General features: G+C 38.2%; 1 protein-coding gene and 1 pseudogene across 1 annotated transcript in view; one reads left to right on the top strand and one right to left on the bottom strand.

The window, feature by feature from the left end:
* Positions 1–20,438, bottom strand: part of LOC106870001 (histone-lysine N-methyltransferase SETMAR-like) — a 111,634-nt pseudogene that overhangs the window by 50,795 nt on the left and 40,401 nt on the right.
* Positions 13,044–20,438, top strand: part of LOC106873044 (PDZ domain-containing protein 8) — a 130,537-nt gene continuing 123,142 nt past the window's right edge. The window contains exon 1 of the mRNA XM_014920251.2: positions 13,044–13,820. The gene's annotated coding sequence lies outside the window, so the exon portion shown is untranslated. The remainder of the gene's footprint in view (positions 13,821–20,438) is intronic.

Raw genomic sequence — 20,438 nt, 5'->3', positions numbered from 1 at the left:
TCCGGGTTCATTCCCACTGCATGGCACCTTGGGCAAGTGTCTTCTATTATAGCCTTGGGCTGACCAAAGCCTTGTGAGTGGATTTAGCAGAAGGAAGCTGAAAGAAGCCCGTCGTATATATGTATATATATATGTGTGTGTGTGTTTGTGTGTGTGTGTGTGTGTGTGTGTGTGTATTTGTCTCCCCAGCATCGCTTGACAACTGATGCTGGTGTGTTTACGTCCCCCATAACTTAGCGGTTCGGCAAAAGAGACCGATAGAATAAGTACTAGACATCCAAAGAATAAGTCCTGGGATCGATTTGCTCGACTAAAAGGCAGTGCTCCAGCATGGCCACAGTCGGATGACTGAAACAAGTAAAAGAGTAAAAAGAGTAAGTAATTGTAGATGCAAAAATAGAAAGAAGGATTTAAACAATCGGGAATTTACTGGGTGAATTTTATAGAGGTCTGGGACAATATTTTATAATGGCATGCGAAGGTGCTGGGCTTAGTGGTTAGAGCATTTGGCTTATGCTCTAAAGGTCCCTGAGCAAGACACTTTATTTCTCCAGTGCATTCAGCTAGCAAAACTGAGTTGTATCTGAATTTCAGAGGGCCAGCCATGTCACATTTCATGTTATACTCAATCTCCCTGAGAACTACATTATGGGTACACATATCAGCAGAGTACTCAACTGCTTGTACTTTAATTTTGGGAATAGGCTTTTCCATTGACTGAATCAACTAGAACATTTGTTGTAACCAATGGAGTGCCAGTATATCACAGTATGGTGGTTGGCACTCCGTTGGTTATGACGATGAGGGTTCCAGTTGATTCGATCAATGGAACAGCCTGCTCGTGAAATTAACGTGCAAATGGTTGAGCATTCCACAGACAAGTATACCCTTAACATAGTTCTCGGGGATATTCAGCATGACACAGTGTGACAAGGCTGGCCCTTTGAATTACAGGCACAACAGAAACAGGAAGAAAGAGTGAGAGAAAGTTGTGGTGGAAGAGTACAGCAGGGTTCGCCACCATCCCCTGCCGGAGCCTCGTGGAGCTAAAGCTCACAACACTCACAACACCCGGTCTGGGAATTGAAACCATGATCCTATGACTGTGGGTCCGCTGTCCTAACCACTGGGCCATTGCACCTCCATACTAACACAGTATATACTGGGAGTATTATATTGTGGCACCAACATAAGATTAAACAAAAGTGTCCTTGAAATTTTTTCTGCTCTTTTTTGTAACCATTTTTACAGATTGTACAGGGAATTTTCTTTTTTATTATTGCAGAACCAGCATTAGTGATGTTACCTTGAAGCCCACGTGATAAATGATCCTTGGTGATTAGAGTATCCACTGTTTGTTCTTGATAACATGGTCAAATAGAAAAGGTGATTACATAAGATAAACGAGAGTGAGATGGAGAAAATGGTATGAATATGAAAGAGAAATCAAAGGTTGCGGGATGATGGTATGGAAGTGGAAGGAAAAATGAGAGGTAGACAGTAACAGCAGAAGGTAATGAGAGAGAGAGAGAGAGAGAGAGAGAGAGAGAGAGAGAGAGAGAGAGAGAGAGAGAGAGAGATAGAGAGGGAGAGAGAGAGAGAGAGGGAGAGAGAGAGAGAGAGAGAGAGAGAGAGACAGTGATAGATAGTTGTGGAACAGGTTGAAAGTGAAAGTGAAAGATGGATGCTTATACATCTGCCTTCTTCCCCAGGTCAGTCATTGACTGGTGGGGAGAAGGAGGTGACATTGGAAGTTAGATGTATTAAGGGAAGGGATAATGGTCATCGGTGAAGGAGAGAAAAATGTAGTGAGCAGTTATTATGGCAATGTAAGAGAATGATGTCAGCAAGGGAGTGATGGCAAGCTGTACAGAAGGATAAATGAAGGAGTGTATTGGATACTCTTTACTCTTTTACTCTTTTACTTGTTTCAGTCATTTGACTGCGGCCATGCTGGAGCACTGCCTTTAGTCGAGCAAATCGACCCCAGGACTTATTCTTTGGAAGCCTAGTACTTATTCTATCGGTCTCTTTCGCCGAACCACTAAGTTATGGGGATGTAAACACACCAGCATCGGTTGTCAAGTGATGTTGGGGAGACAAACACTGACACACATACATATATGTATATACATATATAGGACGGGCTTCTTTCAGTTTCCGTCTACCAAATCCACTCACAAGGCTTTGGTCAGTCCGAGGCTATAGGAGAAGACACTTGCCCAAGGAGCCACGCAGTGGGAATGAACCCGGAATCATGTAGTTGGTAAGCAAGCTACTTACCACACAATCACTCCTGCGCTTATGGATGCCAACAAATTTCATGCAATCCTTGTTTATTTAGGTAATATAATAAAGGGAAGAGGGGACTAAATAGATGTGGATGGTGGTAGAAGGAATGGCCTCTGACCAGATTTAAAGCTTTACTTTATTAGATGGGTAGCGTAGTGAAATAAACAGGAGGTGGGCAATGATAGATGTGAGGGTACTGAATAGGTAAAAAGGGTAGCAGACAATGCTGTCATGATGCAAGGGCACACTGGACAGTTGCCCTGAGACCTTACAGGTCTAGGGACCCAGTTTTGATCTCTGTGTATTATGGTGCTGTTGATAAATGGTAGGGCCCAGTGCATTGTTTTGCTCAGAGACCTCATGTGTTTAGGAGCCCAATCCCGATCTGTGCTTATTGTGGTGCTGTCAATAATAAAAAGAAAAGGGCATAGTGCATAAGTTTGCTTCAGAAACCCATGGGTACAGGGATCCATTTATGATCTATGTATGTTGTGATTTGCTGTCATGAGATAAATATTATAGGGTCCAGTACATTGATTTGCCTGGGGGCCTAAATGCTAAGATAGCCCTAACAACAGATAAAAACTTTTGGGGTTACAAAATGGGTATAAGGCTCAACTGTAGATATATGATATAGAACACAGCTTCCATCATTACCCAAATTTTATGATACATTTCACTTTGTTCATGGTTGGTTGGATTTCCTCCAAAACTATATCACCAATTGTCACTGTGTTTTGTCATCTGTGTGGAATGGGACGTTTTAAACCTTTAGCATTCAAATTACTCTGTCAAATGTATGCTTAGGTATTCGCATTCATTTGAATTAATCAAGTATTATCTCATAGCTTTGAGATTTCAATGATGTCTTTGTTTATTTTCAGAATGACACTGTAGGGTAGGTGTGAAAAACCAGATCTGGCCAGTTTGAACATAAAACAGATAAAATATTTCAGTTGGATATAGCCAGTTTAAATGCTAAAAGGTTAAGATCAATCTGCTAGATTTGATTCAAGTCTTCCTTGATCTCCTTCTTTTACTGGTTCCATTCACATTGAGCATACTCTCTTTACTCTTTTACTTGTTTTAGTCATTTGACTGTGGTCATGCTGGAGCACTGCCTTTAGTCGAGCAAATCGACCCCAGGACTTATTCTTTGTAAGCCTAGTACTTATTCTATCGGTCTCTTTTGCCGAACCACTAAGCTATGGGGACATAAACACACCAGCATTGGGTGTCAAGTGGTGGTGGGGGGACAAACACTGACACACAAACATACATATATATATATATACATATACATATATACGACAGGCTTCTTTCAGTTTTCGTCTACCAAATCCACTCACAAGGCTTTAGTTGACCCGAGGCTATAGTAGAAGACACTTGCCCAAGGTGACATGCAGTGGGACTGAACCCGAAACCATGTGATTGGTAAACGAGCTACTTACCACACAGCCACTTCTGCGCATGTGACACTTCTTTGAAGAACTGCCACTCCCTTTACACATCATAGGTTCATACCGGTGTAGTCTTCTCTCTTGCACACTGCATCTGTTACTCCCATATTCAGTTTTTCTCTCTGCTCATTTCTACTCCATTGTTGATGCATATTAACATTATACATTTAATGTATTAATATTATCCATTTTATTCAGCTGGCCAGCTAATTGCAACATCAGTGATTTCTCAATCACTGTTTTCCTTTTGTCATAGCATGTGATTGTCAGTGGGTACTTGCTACTGATGAAGTCCCAAAAGGCAGAAATACACATCTAGCAATACCATCACCACCACTGGATTATTTTCTTTTGCTACTGATATATTTGTGTCTTTAAATACACTACAACCATAGGAGATATTATCTCCGGAGGACGAATACCACAGTCAGCTAGGCTTTCTGTATTGTATCTACATTTAGTATGATAACAAGATTGCTATTTTACACTAATACTGCTTCTGTTGCACATAGCAAATTGTTATCCATTTAATAGAGAATGTTCACATCATTTCTTTCCAGGTTTCATGAATATCTGCATTCAAGGCCCATCTGACTATCATGCAGCATTACAGTTCATACACTAGCATCATACAATCTGCCCTTCACTCTGGGGTAGGAAACTCTTTATTGCAAGCAAATATACAAGATTTTTGAACTTTTCCAAGCATGTCCTTACTCTGGCTACTATACATTTAGAACACCCACTTCCAGTGCTAATTAGATCATCAAAGTCACAGAAGCTATTAACGATTTCCAAGGAGCCTTATGAACATCTGAAATAATTTATTTCTCATGTGCTCTTAATGTTTATATTACCTGTGCATTTACTGTATACAAAGTGCAAGAAATTCCTGAACAATTCATACATTTGTAATACATATATACATGCCCCACACATACATCATCATCATCATCATAGGAGTGGTTGTGCGGTAAGTAGCTTGCTTACCAACCACATGGTTCTGGGTTCAGCCTCACTGTGTGGCACCTTGGGCAAGTGTCTTCTACTATAGCCTCGGGCTGACCAAAGCCTAGTGAGTGGATTTGGTAGGCGGAAACTGAAAGAAGCCCGTAGTATATATGTATATATATGTATATGTGTGTGTGTGTGTGTGTGTGTGTGTATGATTGTGTGTCTGTGTTTGTCACCCCAACATTGCTTGACAATTGATGGTGTGTTTACGTCCCCGTAACTTAGCGGTTCGGCAAAAGAGACCGATAGAATAAGTACTAGGCTTACAAAGAATAAGTCCTGGGGTCGATTTGCTCGACTAAAGGTGGTGCTCCAGCATGGTCACAGTCAAATGACTGAAACAAGTAAAAGAGTAAAGAGTATCATCATCATCCTCATCATTTAACATCCGCTTTCCATGTTGGCATGGGTTAGATGGTTTGACCGGAACTGGTAAGCTGGAGATCTGCACCAGGATCCAGTCTAACTTTGGCTTGGTTTCTATGACTGGATGCTCTTCCTAATGTCAACCCCTCTGAGAGTATAGAGGGTGCTTTTACAAGCCACTGGCATGAATACTGTTACATGTCACTGGTTTCGGCCACAACTACCATTTTACTTAAGGAATCTTCTCAAGCACAACAAACTGTCAAAGATCACAATCATTTGCCATCACCTCCATGAGAGCCAACACCTGAAGATCATGCTTTACCACCTTGTCCCATATCTTCCTGGGTCTACCTCTTCCACAGGTTCCCTCTACAGTTAGAGATCAACACTTCTTTACACAGCTGTCCTCATCCATATGCATCACATGACCATACCAGCACAGTTGCCTCACTTGCACACCACATCTGATGCCTCTTATGCCCAACTTTTCTCTCAAGATGCTTACACTCTGTCATATATGCACACTGACATTGCACATCCAGTGTGTATATACATCATAAATATATGTATAAAGAGAGTGGCAGATTACTTCTCTGGGAATGATGTAGACACTTCTGATGGGAATAAAATAAGATTTGAAAATTGATTTAGGTTGTTCATCAATTTTTTATAATCTACAGAGAAATAGATAAATCATTTTTTAAAATTATTTACATTTGACGGATATTTGTCCTCATCTTGTTAGGAATGAGAACCCAGGTTTGAAATTTCCCCAAGACTCCTGATGAAGGCTGGAGGGTATATCAGCCGAAACATTGTGTTAACAACAAAAAAGACGAGGACAAATATCTGTCAAATATAAATAATATAAACAATTCTTAAATATAGAACTGTAAAATCTTATTTTCTATTTCCAAATCTACTGCAAAAGCTACAAATTCAATAAAAAAAGGTTCCCAGACTAGTTACGTTTAATAAAAAATAACTTATCTACCTAAGTTTTAGCATCATCTCCTTTGAAATAGTCACCTTACATAGCGATACTTTGGTCCCAGCATTCCTACCACTTTTGGAATCCAGCCTGGAAGTCATTTTCCTTAAGCAAGTTGAGGACCTTCTGTGATTTGCTCTTGATCTTGACAACAATGTTAAAACAGCAACCTTTGAGCTGAATTTTCATCTTGAAGAAGAGACAGAAGTCCACAGGTGCTAAATCTGGTAAATAGGGTGGGTGCAGAAGCAATACCATGTCACTTTTGATGAGAAACTCACAAGTGAGGAAAGTTCTGTGACAGGGTGCATTGTTCTTGTGAAGAATCCAATTCTTCGAGTTCCACAGATCCAATTGCTTTTGCTGAATGCCCTCCTTGAAATGCTTCAAAATCTTGCAGTAGAATTCTCCATTGATGGTCTTGCCCCGGCGGATGAATTCTTGATGTACAATACCACATTTACAACGGTGACACTTGTGGCAGGTCTTCCACATCACTCATTATCTTCCAGGGATGTTCTTCCACTTTTGAAGCACCTGTGCTACTTGAAACATTGTGTATGACCCATTGCTTCATTGCCATAAGCTTGCCAAAACATGCTCAATGCCTGTGTTGCAGACTTCCCAAGATTAACACAAAATTTCACGTTGGCTCTTTGTTCCTGTCCATGACAAAATTGCAAACTACAGCATACACATAATCACAAAAACACAAATATCACAACTTGCAAAATAAACAAAGCGATGTCACTCAGCACATTGCCTCATGAAACTTCACTGCCAGCTCTTACTGCACACACAACCATATACTGCCATCTGTTGGTGCACTACAGAATTAGTCCAAGAACTTTTTGATACCACCTTGTATCATATCTTGATACTGTGTGAACTGAGATCCCAGTTGAACAAGCCCCTGATATTAAATATGAGGCCCCTGATATTAAATAAAAGTGTTAACACTTGCAGTATGCAAACTAATAGTTACAGTTTCCTGTAGCTCCTGAAAGTGTAGAATATCTAAAGAGAGTGGCAGCTTATTTCTCTGGAATTGGTCAAATTGATAAAGATATCAAAGAATTCAAAAAGATTTGAAAATCAATTAAAGTTGTTCATCATTTTTTCTATCTACAGAGAAACAGCTAAATCATCCCTGTTTAAAATTCTCCGATAAAGGTTACATATATGTATGTATGTATATATATATATACATATACATAAATATATATATATATATATATATATATATACACACATGCATACACTCCCTTTGTAATAATTTTTGGTGATATACAAAATGACCTTTTCATTTCTTTGTGAAATCCTCATTAATTAATATAGCAACCACTTACAATGCGAACAACTGCTAAGTGTTGTCTGACAAGATGAATAACTGTCTTTAAATCGACAGTGGCTGATGAAGTGAATAATCGATGAAACATCTAAAGGTAGCACCTGAAGGCCATTCTTCCAATTTGTTTAATCTTCATAGACATGAAATTATAACATCATCATCATCATCATCATCATCGTTTAACGTCCGCTTTCCATGCTAGCATGGGTTGGACGATTTGACTGAGGACTGGTGAAACCGGATGGCAACACCAGGCTCCAGTCTGATTTGGCAGAGTTTCTACAGCTGGATGCCCTTCCTAACGCCAACCACTCAGAGAGTGTAGTGGGTGCTATGTTTTAAATTATTTTGCACACTCAGTGATTAAGTAACTTGCATGAAGGAATTAAAAGTGTACTGCCTCGTTTCACATGTCTCATTGTATAACATAGTTCCTGCTTGTATTTAAACATCCCAGTTTATTATATTCTCCCAGGAGAGCACTATCAAAGTATTTTTCACTACTTTTCTAAGACATTTATTAGTTTTTGGAGATGTATAAAATAACCACTTTGTTCCTTTGTTGTTTGCTGGTTTATCTTTTTCTCACTCTGTGTGTGTATGTGTGTGTGTGTGAGAGAGATAGAGATAGAGAGAGAGGGGGAGAGAGAAAGTGGTGGCTCTATAAAAGTCAAATGAGTGAAATATGTAATTGAAAAACACTGAAATTTAAAGCAATAAAATGATATCGGTTACAAATTTTGGCACAACGTCAGTAATTTCAGGGGTGGGGCATAAGTTGATTACATTGTCCCCAGTGCTTGACTGGTACTCATTTTATTGACCCTGAGAGGATGAAGGCAAAGTTGACCTCAGTGTAATTTGAATGTAGAACATAATGATGAATGAGATACAGTTAAGCATTTCACCCAGCATGTTAACAATTCTACCAGCTTGCCATTTTATGAAAAGAGATGAAATAATATTGAAAGAAATATTCAATAAAGAAGAAACAGAAGATAATCTAATGTTTTAGGTGATACTCTTTATTAAGTGACTGCTTGCACATTGCCAATTCCTTGAGGTTTGGTCTCCAGATTTGGGAGCCTCAGGAATCCTGCCGTGGATCTACTGTGGAGTCTTTTGGCCTCTGTCCACTGTCATGCAGTCATAATGCTGGCCATCCTCCACACCATGCCACCTTTCATTCAAGATCATAAAGCATGGCCTAGATGCCACAGGCTTCACTTCCCAGTTTGAGGGAATGGTAAATGACCTGATGGCATGGCAATTTTCCTGTTCTGTGGTGCTAGATCTCTCATCTGGGATGTAACATGCCATGACATCCTCTCCAGCAGCAACTTGGTGCTGTCAGCTAGCAGCCCAGGCTCTGCTGCTCATTAGGCTGAGAAAAACAAACTGTCAAGGTATTGGTCACTCTCCAGCAGATTTATGGTTGAGCCTGTGACAGTTGAAACCTCCAGAATTGTTGGTCCCTGGACCATATGCTTGCTGGTCACTATTGGGGCGAAGATTACTGTCTGTAATTGCTAACCCTGTGAGTCAGAGTGGCTCATCATGCTCTGGGGCAATGCCCTTTCCATTTTGTCTGCTGGGGCCAAGAGAAATGTTTCTATATTGTGAGAGGCAAGATTCTCCATTAATTCTCCTATTTTGACTTAAATCACATCTCTGCTCAACCAATCAATGCTTGTTGTGATATACACTTTAAGAGCTATTGCTTTCATAATTTGTGGTCATTCAAAATGCTAAATATAGAGATCAAATGAGAAGGATAAAAGAAAAACAATATAATACCAAATTTAAGATGTCTGTTTATCTAGTGGGTCAAGTGTAAAATAGAAGATGGGAAGTGGGATAGAAGGACTGCAAAAGGAGATACACTTTGCATTACAGTAAGAGTCAGATGGAAGTATGGTAGAGAAAGAGAATGAAAAAGAGAGAAAGAGAATAAGTGGGAGAGAAAGAGAGAGAGAAGAGGAAAATGAGTAGGGTGGAAGAAGAGGGTGGGGATAGAATTATTTAAAGAATGAAATCAAGAGTGAAAGTGAGGAGCTCATAATACTTGAGTGACTGTGTGTGTGTGTGTGTGTGTGTGTGTGTGTGTGTGTTAAATGCGTAATGTTTTCATTTATATAAATGTTAAATCTTATCAAATGTGTGTCAAGGAAGATAAAATAGTGTAGTTAGAAGTGCAAAAGTCTTTCTTGCAACAAAGCGATTTATCAGCTGAGAATGTGAATTGTATGTGCCTGTACATATATATGGGAGAATTTATGAAAAAAAACAACAGACGAGGACAGGTGGTGTAAACAACAAATGGATGTATTAGTTTAACGCTTGGGAATAGAGAAAGTCTTTGACGTTTCGAGCCTACGCTCTTCAACTGAAAGGAACACAGAAAGAAACATAAAGAAACAACATGCATTCTGGTGGTTATACTTGTGATTATGTACAATGTAATAAGTCATGAAGTGGTATGGATGTATAGGAATAGTGTGTGCTAAAGGAAGGACACCTATGCACAATGGTGATGCGGGATGCATTATCGTGCAGAAAAATGCATGTAGGTATGATGGGTTAGCAGTGTATTCATGGGTATTAGGTGTGGTAATGTGAAGATTAGTATGTCTATGTATGTATGTATGGGCATGCGAAGTTAGTAGTTATGCCCTTGTGCCAGTGTATGTGTGTGTGTGTGTGTGTATGTGTGTGTGTGTAATGTTCAGTCAGTTTGGATGTATACAAGTATAGGAAAGTATGTGGTCTGTTGGATATGAATGTGGGGTGCAGTGTGGGAGGTTGAGATGCAGAGTGGTAGGGTGCTGTTATGGGAATGTGACCATAATATTTATACCTGAGGAAGAGTAGCCAATGCAGAAAATTAGGTGTCCTTTGCAAAAGCAAGAAGTAGGGTATCTATGGTATGAAATAGTACAACAGGTTGAGAGGCTGGAAATAGTATGTACCTAGGTACAGGTGAGTTGAAATGACAACTAACTGGTGGGATTGTGTTGTTTAGGTAGAGGTCATGTAAATGCTCAATGATTTGATCCGCTAACCAACCTATGACTAGTTTTTACCAATATATGAAACCAGAGTATTAATGTTTAAGATGGTCAATAACATTTCAAGCAATGCAGGTGAAATGGTTACTGTATAGGGAAGCAACGTTTAATGGGTCAAAGAGTATATTGGTTTTATGAATGCAAAGGTATGTGTTGCACTGGGCTCAGAGTAGGGAAAAGATCTTTTTTCTTTAGGGATAGAAGTGCTGCTGGTCTGAAATGTCATGTAAATTAAGGGCTTATTTTAAGGAGTGGAGAGAACGTTCATGGAATATAGGTGAAGTGGCAGGCTCTAAAGCAGTGGTTCTCAACCGGGGTTCATATGCCAGTGTCACATAACTGGCCTGTTAAAAGAACACTTCAATCATTGGTGATATGCTGTGCTTCTGAAGACTTGTCAAACTGAGTGAAATCGTAGTTGTGGCTGATGCCAGTGTTGTCTGACTGGTGCCCGTGCTAGTGGCACGTAAAAAGCACCATTCGAGCATGGGGCCTCATGGAGGCGGTGACAGGTGACAAAGACCTTTGGTGATATACCATGCTTGTGTAGACTTGTCAAGCCAAGAGTAACTGTTATTGTGACTGATGCTGGTGTCACATCAATGGCACCCATGCCAGCAGTACGTAAAAAACACCCATTACACTCTTGGAGTGGTTGGTATTAGGAAGGGCATCCAGCCGTAGAAACCTTGCCAAATCAGATTGGAACCTGGTGCAGCCCCACTGGCACACCAGTTTTCAGTCAAGCCATCCAACCCATGCAAGCATGGAAAGCAGACGTTAAATGTTGATGATGATGATGAATTTTAGGTGTAACTGTGTGACAAGAAGCCTGCTTCCAAACCACATAGTTCTGGGTTCAGTCCTACAGTGTGGCACCTTGGGCAAGTGTCTTCTGGTATAGCCCCAGGCTAACCAAAGCCTTGTGAGTGAATTTGGTAGATGGAAACTGAAAGAAGACTGTTGTGTGTGTGTGTGTGTGTGTGTGTGTTTGTGTGTGTGAGTGTTTGTGTGTGTGTGTTTGTCCTCCACCAGCTTGACAACTGATGCTAATGTGTTTACGTCCCTATAATTTGGTGGTTTGGCAAAGAGGCTGATAGAATATGTACCAGGCTTAAAAAGAAAAAAAAAATAGTAGGGTTGATTCATTGACTAGAAATCTTGAAGGCAATGTTCAAGCATGACCGAAGTCTAATGACTGAAAGAAGTAAAATATAAAATGAGAAAATATATATATATAGGCTCAGGAGTGGCTGAGTGGTAAGTAGCTTGCTTACCAACCACATGGTCATGGGTTCAGTCCCAACTGCATGGCACCTTGGGCAAGTGTCTTCTATAGCCTTGGGTCGACCAAAGCCTTGTGAATGGATTTGGTAGACAGAAACTGAAAAGAAGCCTGTCGTATATATGTATATATATATATGTGTGTGTATATGTTTGTGTATCTGTGTTTGTCCCCCCAACATCGCTTGACAACCGATGCTGGTGTGTTTACGTCCCCGTAATCTTAGCGGTTCGGCAAAAGAGACCGATAGAATAAGTAATAGGCTTACAAAGAATAAGTCCTGAGGTCGATTTGCTTGACTAAAGGCAGTGCTCCAGCATGGCCGCAGTCAAATGACTGAAACAAGTAAAAGAGTAAAAAGAGAATTCCGAATAATATTTAATTATAAAAATATTAGATTTTTCAAGACATCAAAAGGTTATGAGGGTCCGTCTGAGTAAAATAGGAACCAAAGGGAGTCCATAGGTGAAAAATAGTTGAGAAACATTGGTCTGTCTATACGAAGTGGGTTGAAGAAACACATGATGGATTGTTAAAGAGACAAGGTATTGCAGGAAGAGGGGGAAGACGATGAGGGGGAAGGCCAAATGGTCAAAGTTGGTGGCAGGGTGTGAATGCGATGATGCGATTAACATTACGGACACGCGGGGTGGGCATTTCTAAAGACGAATTGGTGGCGGCGGGGTGGTGTCATTAAGTGTGATTGGATGATAAAATCATTATCATGGCTATATGTGAACACACAAACACACAACGATTAATGGAGGAGAATGTATGAGGTACATGTAGTAATCGATAAAGTCGCAGGTTGTGAAGAACTTTGATAAGCCAATAAATTAATTAATGAACTAATTATCTAATTGACTGATAACACAGCTGAAGTGAATTACAATCACTGCGTATGTTTTATTGTCAACAGTTCCCACTCCTACATGTATAATAAAATCAGTTTTCAACATGCGGTTTCACTTCAAGAATCTTACACCATTCAAATACAAAAAAAAGAAAAAAATCAAAACCAAGAACATACATATGTATTTACACACACACACACACAATATCTAGTTAAATGCACACACACACACATACGAGCAATAGCTACAACAAAATTTAATTGCACCAAATAGCAATAATTTCTTTTTTCGTAACAAGTAATTTATTTCTCAAATAAATAATTGCTATCTATTATAACATTTACGCTCGACAACGGTGAGCTTCAGTTAAATAACCGTTTGTGTTATCACACTTCCCCCTGCATATTACCATGGTTTGCACTTTGTCCATTATAAGTTATTGAACAGACAATCATTACTGTCATCACTATCATCAGAACCATTCGTCAAGAAATAGCAACAGTTTGCTAACCGCAGTAGAGATAGACACGCAGAAAATGAAAAGCGAAGCGACTGCTACGTCGATAGGCACCGTTGCCGCTGCCGCCGCTGTTTAGCCCTTGGTCAACTCTAAACGAGCAGACCTATTGATCAAAAGTATTTCAGCTGCGACCGTTCCATCACTTCATATTTTAAGGATTGCCTAAAACTACATTATTTGATGGGTCCTGTCATCATCTAAGACGGTAAATATTATATGAAGGAGATCTGTAGATCTGCCTTCTATTTCTAGCATGCAGCTCAACCGGTCGGCTCGTGGCTGCTGCTGCTGTTGTTGACAATACCAGAGAAACAAGGGAGATGACTCTCCACATTGATAAAACGCACGCCACTTGAATGGGTGACACATTCCCACACTGACGTTTTAATGGAAACACTCATGTACACATTCGCACGCACCTTGCTTTTTACACTCATACATTCAACAACGTAGCAAAGGTGAGATATGGTTGCCGAAACAGTTAGATTCATTTAGCTAATGTCTCAGTAGTGAAAAGAGAGAAAAAAAAGCATAAAACGAACGAAAACAAGACATAAATCATATCAATTGCACCATATTTTATACACCAATTAAAATAGCCGACTAATTTCTAACGGTACGTATTTATTTCTTCTTCTTGTAGTCATTTTCCCTATTTTTTCTTTCATTAATAATGTATTAATGTTCTACACGTTCTTTTTTCTTTTCTTTTTTTATTCATTCTCTCTATCTTTCTCCATATCAATGAAGACAAGGCCACTTTCTATTTTGACTTTTTAAAATGTGTTTCCAAATGTCTCTGTTATTTCATTCGTTTTTCAGCAAATTATTATTATTATGTTAATTTATATATAGTTTAAAATTGTGTTATATATACATATATATATATATACATTCACCCACATATACATACACTATATACGCATACTATATACACACACTATACACTGTATGCACAAGCATATATATATATATATATATATATATACACACACACACACTCATACAAATGAACATTTATATATATATACTGCATATACAGCTATATGTACACCCACATATATACATATATACACCCACCCACATATCTAAATGGGTATATATACACAATTACGAATGTGTATATAAATGGGTATATATACACAATTACGAATGTACTTATATATATATATATATATATATACATACATTTTGTTATATACATACATATACCCACATACATTTAAATACATATGTGAATATGAACGTACATTCATGTATGTGTATATGTATTTATATACATGTATGTCCGTTGTAATATACACACATATACCCACATATTTATATACATATGTGCTTGCACATGAACGTACATTCATGTACGTATACATGTGTAATATGTATATGTATATATTTATATACATTATATACACACTCATGTACCCACATATATATGCTTACACATGAACGCGCATTCAGATATATATGTGTGTACACACATTCATTTCATATGAACATGTAAATTAGTGTACTGATATGCTGCACATAAATGTGTGTGTGTATAACTTGTCTATTTTCACTTGAATTGTCATTATGTACACCCCTCAATGTTTTGTCTGAACTTAACGCATTTATTAAACGTATTTGTGTTGCCTTAATAGAAATATATTATTCCACTAATTGATATTCAATTGTTCAACTGTTTCCTGTTTTTTTTCTTTATTTTATGAATTTAAATTATGACAAAGCTTTTTATCTCCAAACAATAAAAGACCAAAAAAAAAAACCACGAAAATGAATGAGAAAAGAAAATGACTTTATATTTTTACTTTATTCCATTATGTATTCATCGCGACGAATAGACTCATGAATTTATATTCATACAAACACTATACTCAAACATAAAAATATATGCATTAAATTGCGTATATGTTTGTTTAGGTAACGGCAGCGTTTCTAGACGAAATATTAACACACAAACACATACATACACACACGTGTGTGTAATTTTAACTAGAGGTCAGCTATAAAGGAGTGTAGACTTATAGAGCTTCCATTTGTGACCATCCTGTCTTTTTCCCCCATATGCGGGTAACCCAGGATCATGTACAATTTGTTCTCTTAAGTTGATGTGAAGCAAGAAATTTGGCTGTTATTTCTAGCAGCTCGTGTGAACACGAAGATGCTTATTCGTTATGTGTGTATATATCTATATTCACACGCTCACGTCTGTATGTATGTATGTATATATATATATATATATATATATATATATAAAGCAAGATGTGTGTATATATCTATATTCACACACTCACGTCTGTATGTATGTATATATATATGTGTGTGTGTGTGTGTGTGTGTGTGTGTGTCTGTTATGAAGCTGTAATGTTATATTTTTATTTTTCTAGTTGTGTATTTCCCTGTTTATTATCAGGATATCAACAGTATGTCAGTCTCTCTTTCTCTCTCTCTTTCTCTGTATCTGTCTAATTCTCTTTCACACATATACGCAATTTGTACAATTCTACGTACGTTCATGTATTACTCAACAAATGAAGCGATATTATAAAGCCTTGTGCTCATAACCAGTACTTTATGGTGGCTCCATTGATTCAGTAATATGTTTGCTGTACATAGTAAAGCCTCTAATTTAAGCTGTTATTTCTTTCTATTGATCAACGACGTCGTGTTTGTTAGAACTGTTAGAACTATAAGTGTAGAGGGGAACATTATATATAATAGTCTGTCGATGTATAGTGTTAGGAAGTATATGTATGTATATATCTTTGTGTATATGTATGTATATAGTATGGGGGCACGTATATTTTATGTATGTTTGTGTACACACACACACACACACAGTATGAGGGGGACGTCGCACTACCATCACTCCTATTTGAAATAATGAAAATTATCTTATATATACATAATGAAAAGCAGACACAGATATGGATACAGAAGTAAAGCTTAAACCGAATGTTTACGAGCAACCTGTAGGTCTATCACCATGGATATATTTGCAAGTTTTAAGATGTCAATCGTGTGGTTTGCAGCAGAGAGAGTATTCGATTGAAACGTTAAAAGAAAAAAACAAAACACTTTTGTTATCGTTGACATAATTGTATCATCAGTTGTATTCTCGCTGGGTGACATAATTAATTTTATCAGCAACACTGAGGTAGCTAAGACCCGGTTTGTAGAGAGAAACATTAAGGAGTTTTTATTAAAATACATCTGCATTCTCTCTCTCTCTCTCTCTCTGAAACATACATACATACATATATATATATATATATATATGATAGATAGATAGTTTTTTGCAGTTGCGCTGAAATCTTCCTTGAATAATTAATTGTCCGCTATCGTTACCATCTCTTTTCCACTCATTTTTCCCTTTATATCTTTTGTTCGAATTCATTCTGGTGTTACCAAACCGAACATGTTTTAATATTGCAAAAATATTGCGTACGAGTCGGTTGTGTGTCTATGTGTAATATGAAAATGTATACATAAGCATTTTTTGTGTAAAAGAACAGTGAATCTCGAAGAAAATAAAGCTATAAATAAAAGCGTGTAAATATCGAGTTTAAAAAGTTACCCGTGGGACACGAACCCACATAATTGCATGTGTCTGTATTTTTATGTAATTAACTTCTCTGGTTGTAATTATAAAGTCTGTTTTCTAATTCTTTTATCCGACATCCATAATTTGTGTATTTTGTCTCTTTCCATTCATTCATTCTTTCTGTTTCTCACCCCAATCTCCCCAAAAAATTTCAGTGTATCTCGATGCCATTAGTCGAGAATCACTATGAATTAAGCAGGGACTTCTAGTTTGTGTGTGTGTGTGTACAAATATTATTTCTCCTCGAGTATTGGGTACTATTCCATTCATTACTATTAACAAACATGTACGTTGCCTGTGTGTGTGTGTGTGTAATGGTTTCAAATTTTAGCACAAGGCCAAATTTAGAGGATTACATTGACACTTGTGCTCATCTGGTACATATGATATCGACACCGAAAGGATACGGCAAGGTTGGTCTTGCAGAATTTGAATTTTGGGCTACCGTCAAATGACTGGCATAAAATATATATGCTTTCCCTTAGTCATTATGTGTATATACGCAGTGTATGTATGTACATATATATATATATAAATGTATGCATGCATACATAACACACACACAATGTGCAACCGTTAATCCACACATTTTCCTTTCTCCATTTCTGTAGAAGAGCGTAGGCTCGAAAGTCAAAGACTTCCATCTCTTCTGAGCGTTTAACTAATATACCTTGTTTGTTCCCTTACCTGTCTCTGTGTTGTTTCTTGTACAATTTTGAACCACACACACATATACAGTAACATTGTCCTTTATAGGACCGCCACATTGTTGACAAATAAACTTTACTATTTAGTACTGTTACTGTATATCTCTTGTTGGTAGATTTAAAACTAGTTGTTTTTCTCTATACGAGATTAGTGACTCTGTCACTTAAAGAATATATAGTGTTTGCGAGTGGAGAAAGCTTTCATCAACAGCCAGTGATTGTCTCGCACTGAGGATGGGTAACCACCCACAAACCATGGTCTGTGAGTATCACATAAGGCTGGAGATGGAAGCGATGACCTCCCTTGCAAACACGATATGGACACACTGTGTCGATAGCCAGCTGGAAATGATGTTTTCCTAGGACTTAAACAACAGTAACATCGTTCTTTATAAGACTGCCACACTCTGTTGGCAAATAAACTTATATGTATATGAGTGAGACACAGGCGAGACTGTGTGGTAAGAAGTTTGCTTCCCAATCACATAGTTCTGGGTTCAGTCACTACATTGCATTTTGAGCAAGTATCTCCTATAACTCTGAGCCTTGTGAGTGGATTGGGTAGAAGGAAACTGGAAGAAGTCCATTGTGTTTGTGTGTGTTGTTTATAACATAGTGGTTTACCAAAATACAAGATATTTAAAAGAATAAGTACTGGGGTCGGTTTGACTACTTCGAAGTAGTCCCCCAGTATGGCTGCAGTCCAGTGACAAAAATAAATAAAGAAGTTAAGATATGCACAGCATGGCTGTGTAGTAAGAAGCTTGTTTTCTAACCACATGGTTCTGGGTTCAGTCCCACTGCGTGGCACCTTGGGCAAGTGTCTTCTTCTATAGCCTTCGATTGACCAAATCCTTGAGTGGATTTGGTAGATGGAAACTGAAAGAAGCCCATATATATGTGTATGTATGTATTTGTGTCAGTGTTGTATGTATTTGTGTGTGTCAGCCAATGCTGGTGTGTTTATGTCCCTGTAACTTAGCGGTTCAGCGAAAGAGACCGGTAGAATAAATACTAGGCTTACAAAGAATAAGTCCTGGGGTCGATTTGTTCGACTAAAGCTGGTGCTCCAGCATGACTGTAAACAAATGACTGAAACAAGTAAAATTATAAGAAAAGAAATATGTATATACATATGTGTGTGTGCATGTGCATATACACAATTATGTGTGTGTGTGTGTGTGTGTGTGTAGATATACCTCATATGGTATGTTTTGTCTTTTGTATTGCTGCTTTAATTTTTGGCCATAGATATTTGTCTCAATTTGAAATTTAAATCAAGCAGCCATTTTGTGTGTGTGTGACTATATGTATGAATATACATGTCTGTAAGTGGAGACATGATTGATTTTTTTTTAAGCTAACTTCACAACCAGACGGTTTCAGGTTCAGTCCCACTGCATGGCACCTTGGGCAAGCCACCTCCTCTGCTACAACCTTAGGTTAACCAATGTGTTGTAAATAAATTTGGTAGAAAAAAACTTTGGAAGTCTCAAGTATGTGTGCTTGTGCCAATCCCTACTTGACCACTGGTTTTGATTTGTTTATAACCCTATACGTTAGGGGTTTTAGCAACAAGGATAAGGTAGAATAAACACCTAACTTAAGTGATGAGGTTGATTTCATCAAATAAACACTATCCCAATGTCAGTCCAGTGACTGAAACCAGTAAAAGAATACGAATAAGTACATATCTGCTATTGTCTATTGGGAATATCAAAGAACCTTTTTTTTTTTTCGCCTGACTGGCCTTTGTGCGGGTGACACGTAAAAGCACCCACTACACTCTGAGTGGTTGGCGTTAGGAAGGGCATCCAGCTGTAGAAACTCTGCCAAATCAGATTGGAGCCTGGTGTAGCCATCTGGTTTCACCAGTCCTCAGTCAAATCGTCCAACCCATGCTAGCATGGAAAGTGGACGTTAAACGACGATGATGATGGAGTGCTTTGAATGACATTTCTCTCAGACCAAGCATCTGCACAGGCTTTCAGTGTATGTATTTGTGTGTGTGTGTCTGACCATGATATAATATTACCTTGCAATCAGTTTCATAAACTCATCTATGCAAGAATTGGTTTACTTCATCGTCAATGCCATCACTGGGAAAGAAGAAACTAAATTCTCAGACATTAGATAAAGTTGCTGCTAGTATATAGTTATACATAGGCCACCTGATGAATAAATATCTTGTTCCTTTTGAGTAATTCCCCTACGGATTTTGTCTCAATGATAAAGAGTATTAGAGAAAGTGTTGTGGGGTTGATATGCTGACTGAAACACTTTTGAGCATATGCTCTGATACATTTTCACCATTGTCATCTTTTTTCCAACAGGGGTAACCATGCATCTCCCTTAGAATATGTTCCTATCCCTCTGTCATACTTTAAATCTCTCATCATCTGACAACAAAACCACTTCATTTAGTACTGCACTCCTCCTCATTTGAGGAGTCTTGTGCAAGTTATTTGGAACCCATAATTGCTAATGCTAAGGAAAAGCATTCTATGCTTTGTAAAGTGGTTTGCATTAGGAAGGCCATCAAGCTGTAGAAACCATGCCAAAGCAGATGTTGGTGCGAGATGGACTCCTCTGGTTTGCCAGCTCTTGGTCAATTGTCCAATCAATGCCAACATGGAAAACATGTTAAATGATGTGTGTGTGTGTATGTATGTATGTATGTATGTATTTTCATTAGTTTGCAAGTAAACTTACAAGTAAAACCAATGTGAATGTTTAAATGATTATCCCTTATTTCTGTCCAAGTTGAACACACACACACACTCTCTCTCTTTTTTCTCTCTTTTCTTTTTTCTTTTTTCTCTTTTTTCTTTCTTTTTCTCTTTTTTTCTCTCTCTCTTTCCCCCTCTCTCTCTCTTTCCCCCTCTCTCTCTCTTTCCCCCTCTCTCTCTCTTTCCCCCTCTCT

This window comes from Octopus bimaculoides, chromosome 16 (assembly GCF_001194135.2).
Source record: "Octopus bimaculoides isolate UCB-OBI-ISO-001 chromosome 16, ASM119413v2, whole genome shotgun sequence".
Taxonomy (NCBI): Eukaryota; Metazoa; Mollusca; class Cephalopoda; order Octopoda; family Octopodidae; genus Octopus; species Octopus bimaculoides.
The sequence above is the reverse complement of the archived record's forward strand: the minus strand, read 5'-3'. Positions and strand labels throughout refer to the sequence as shown.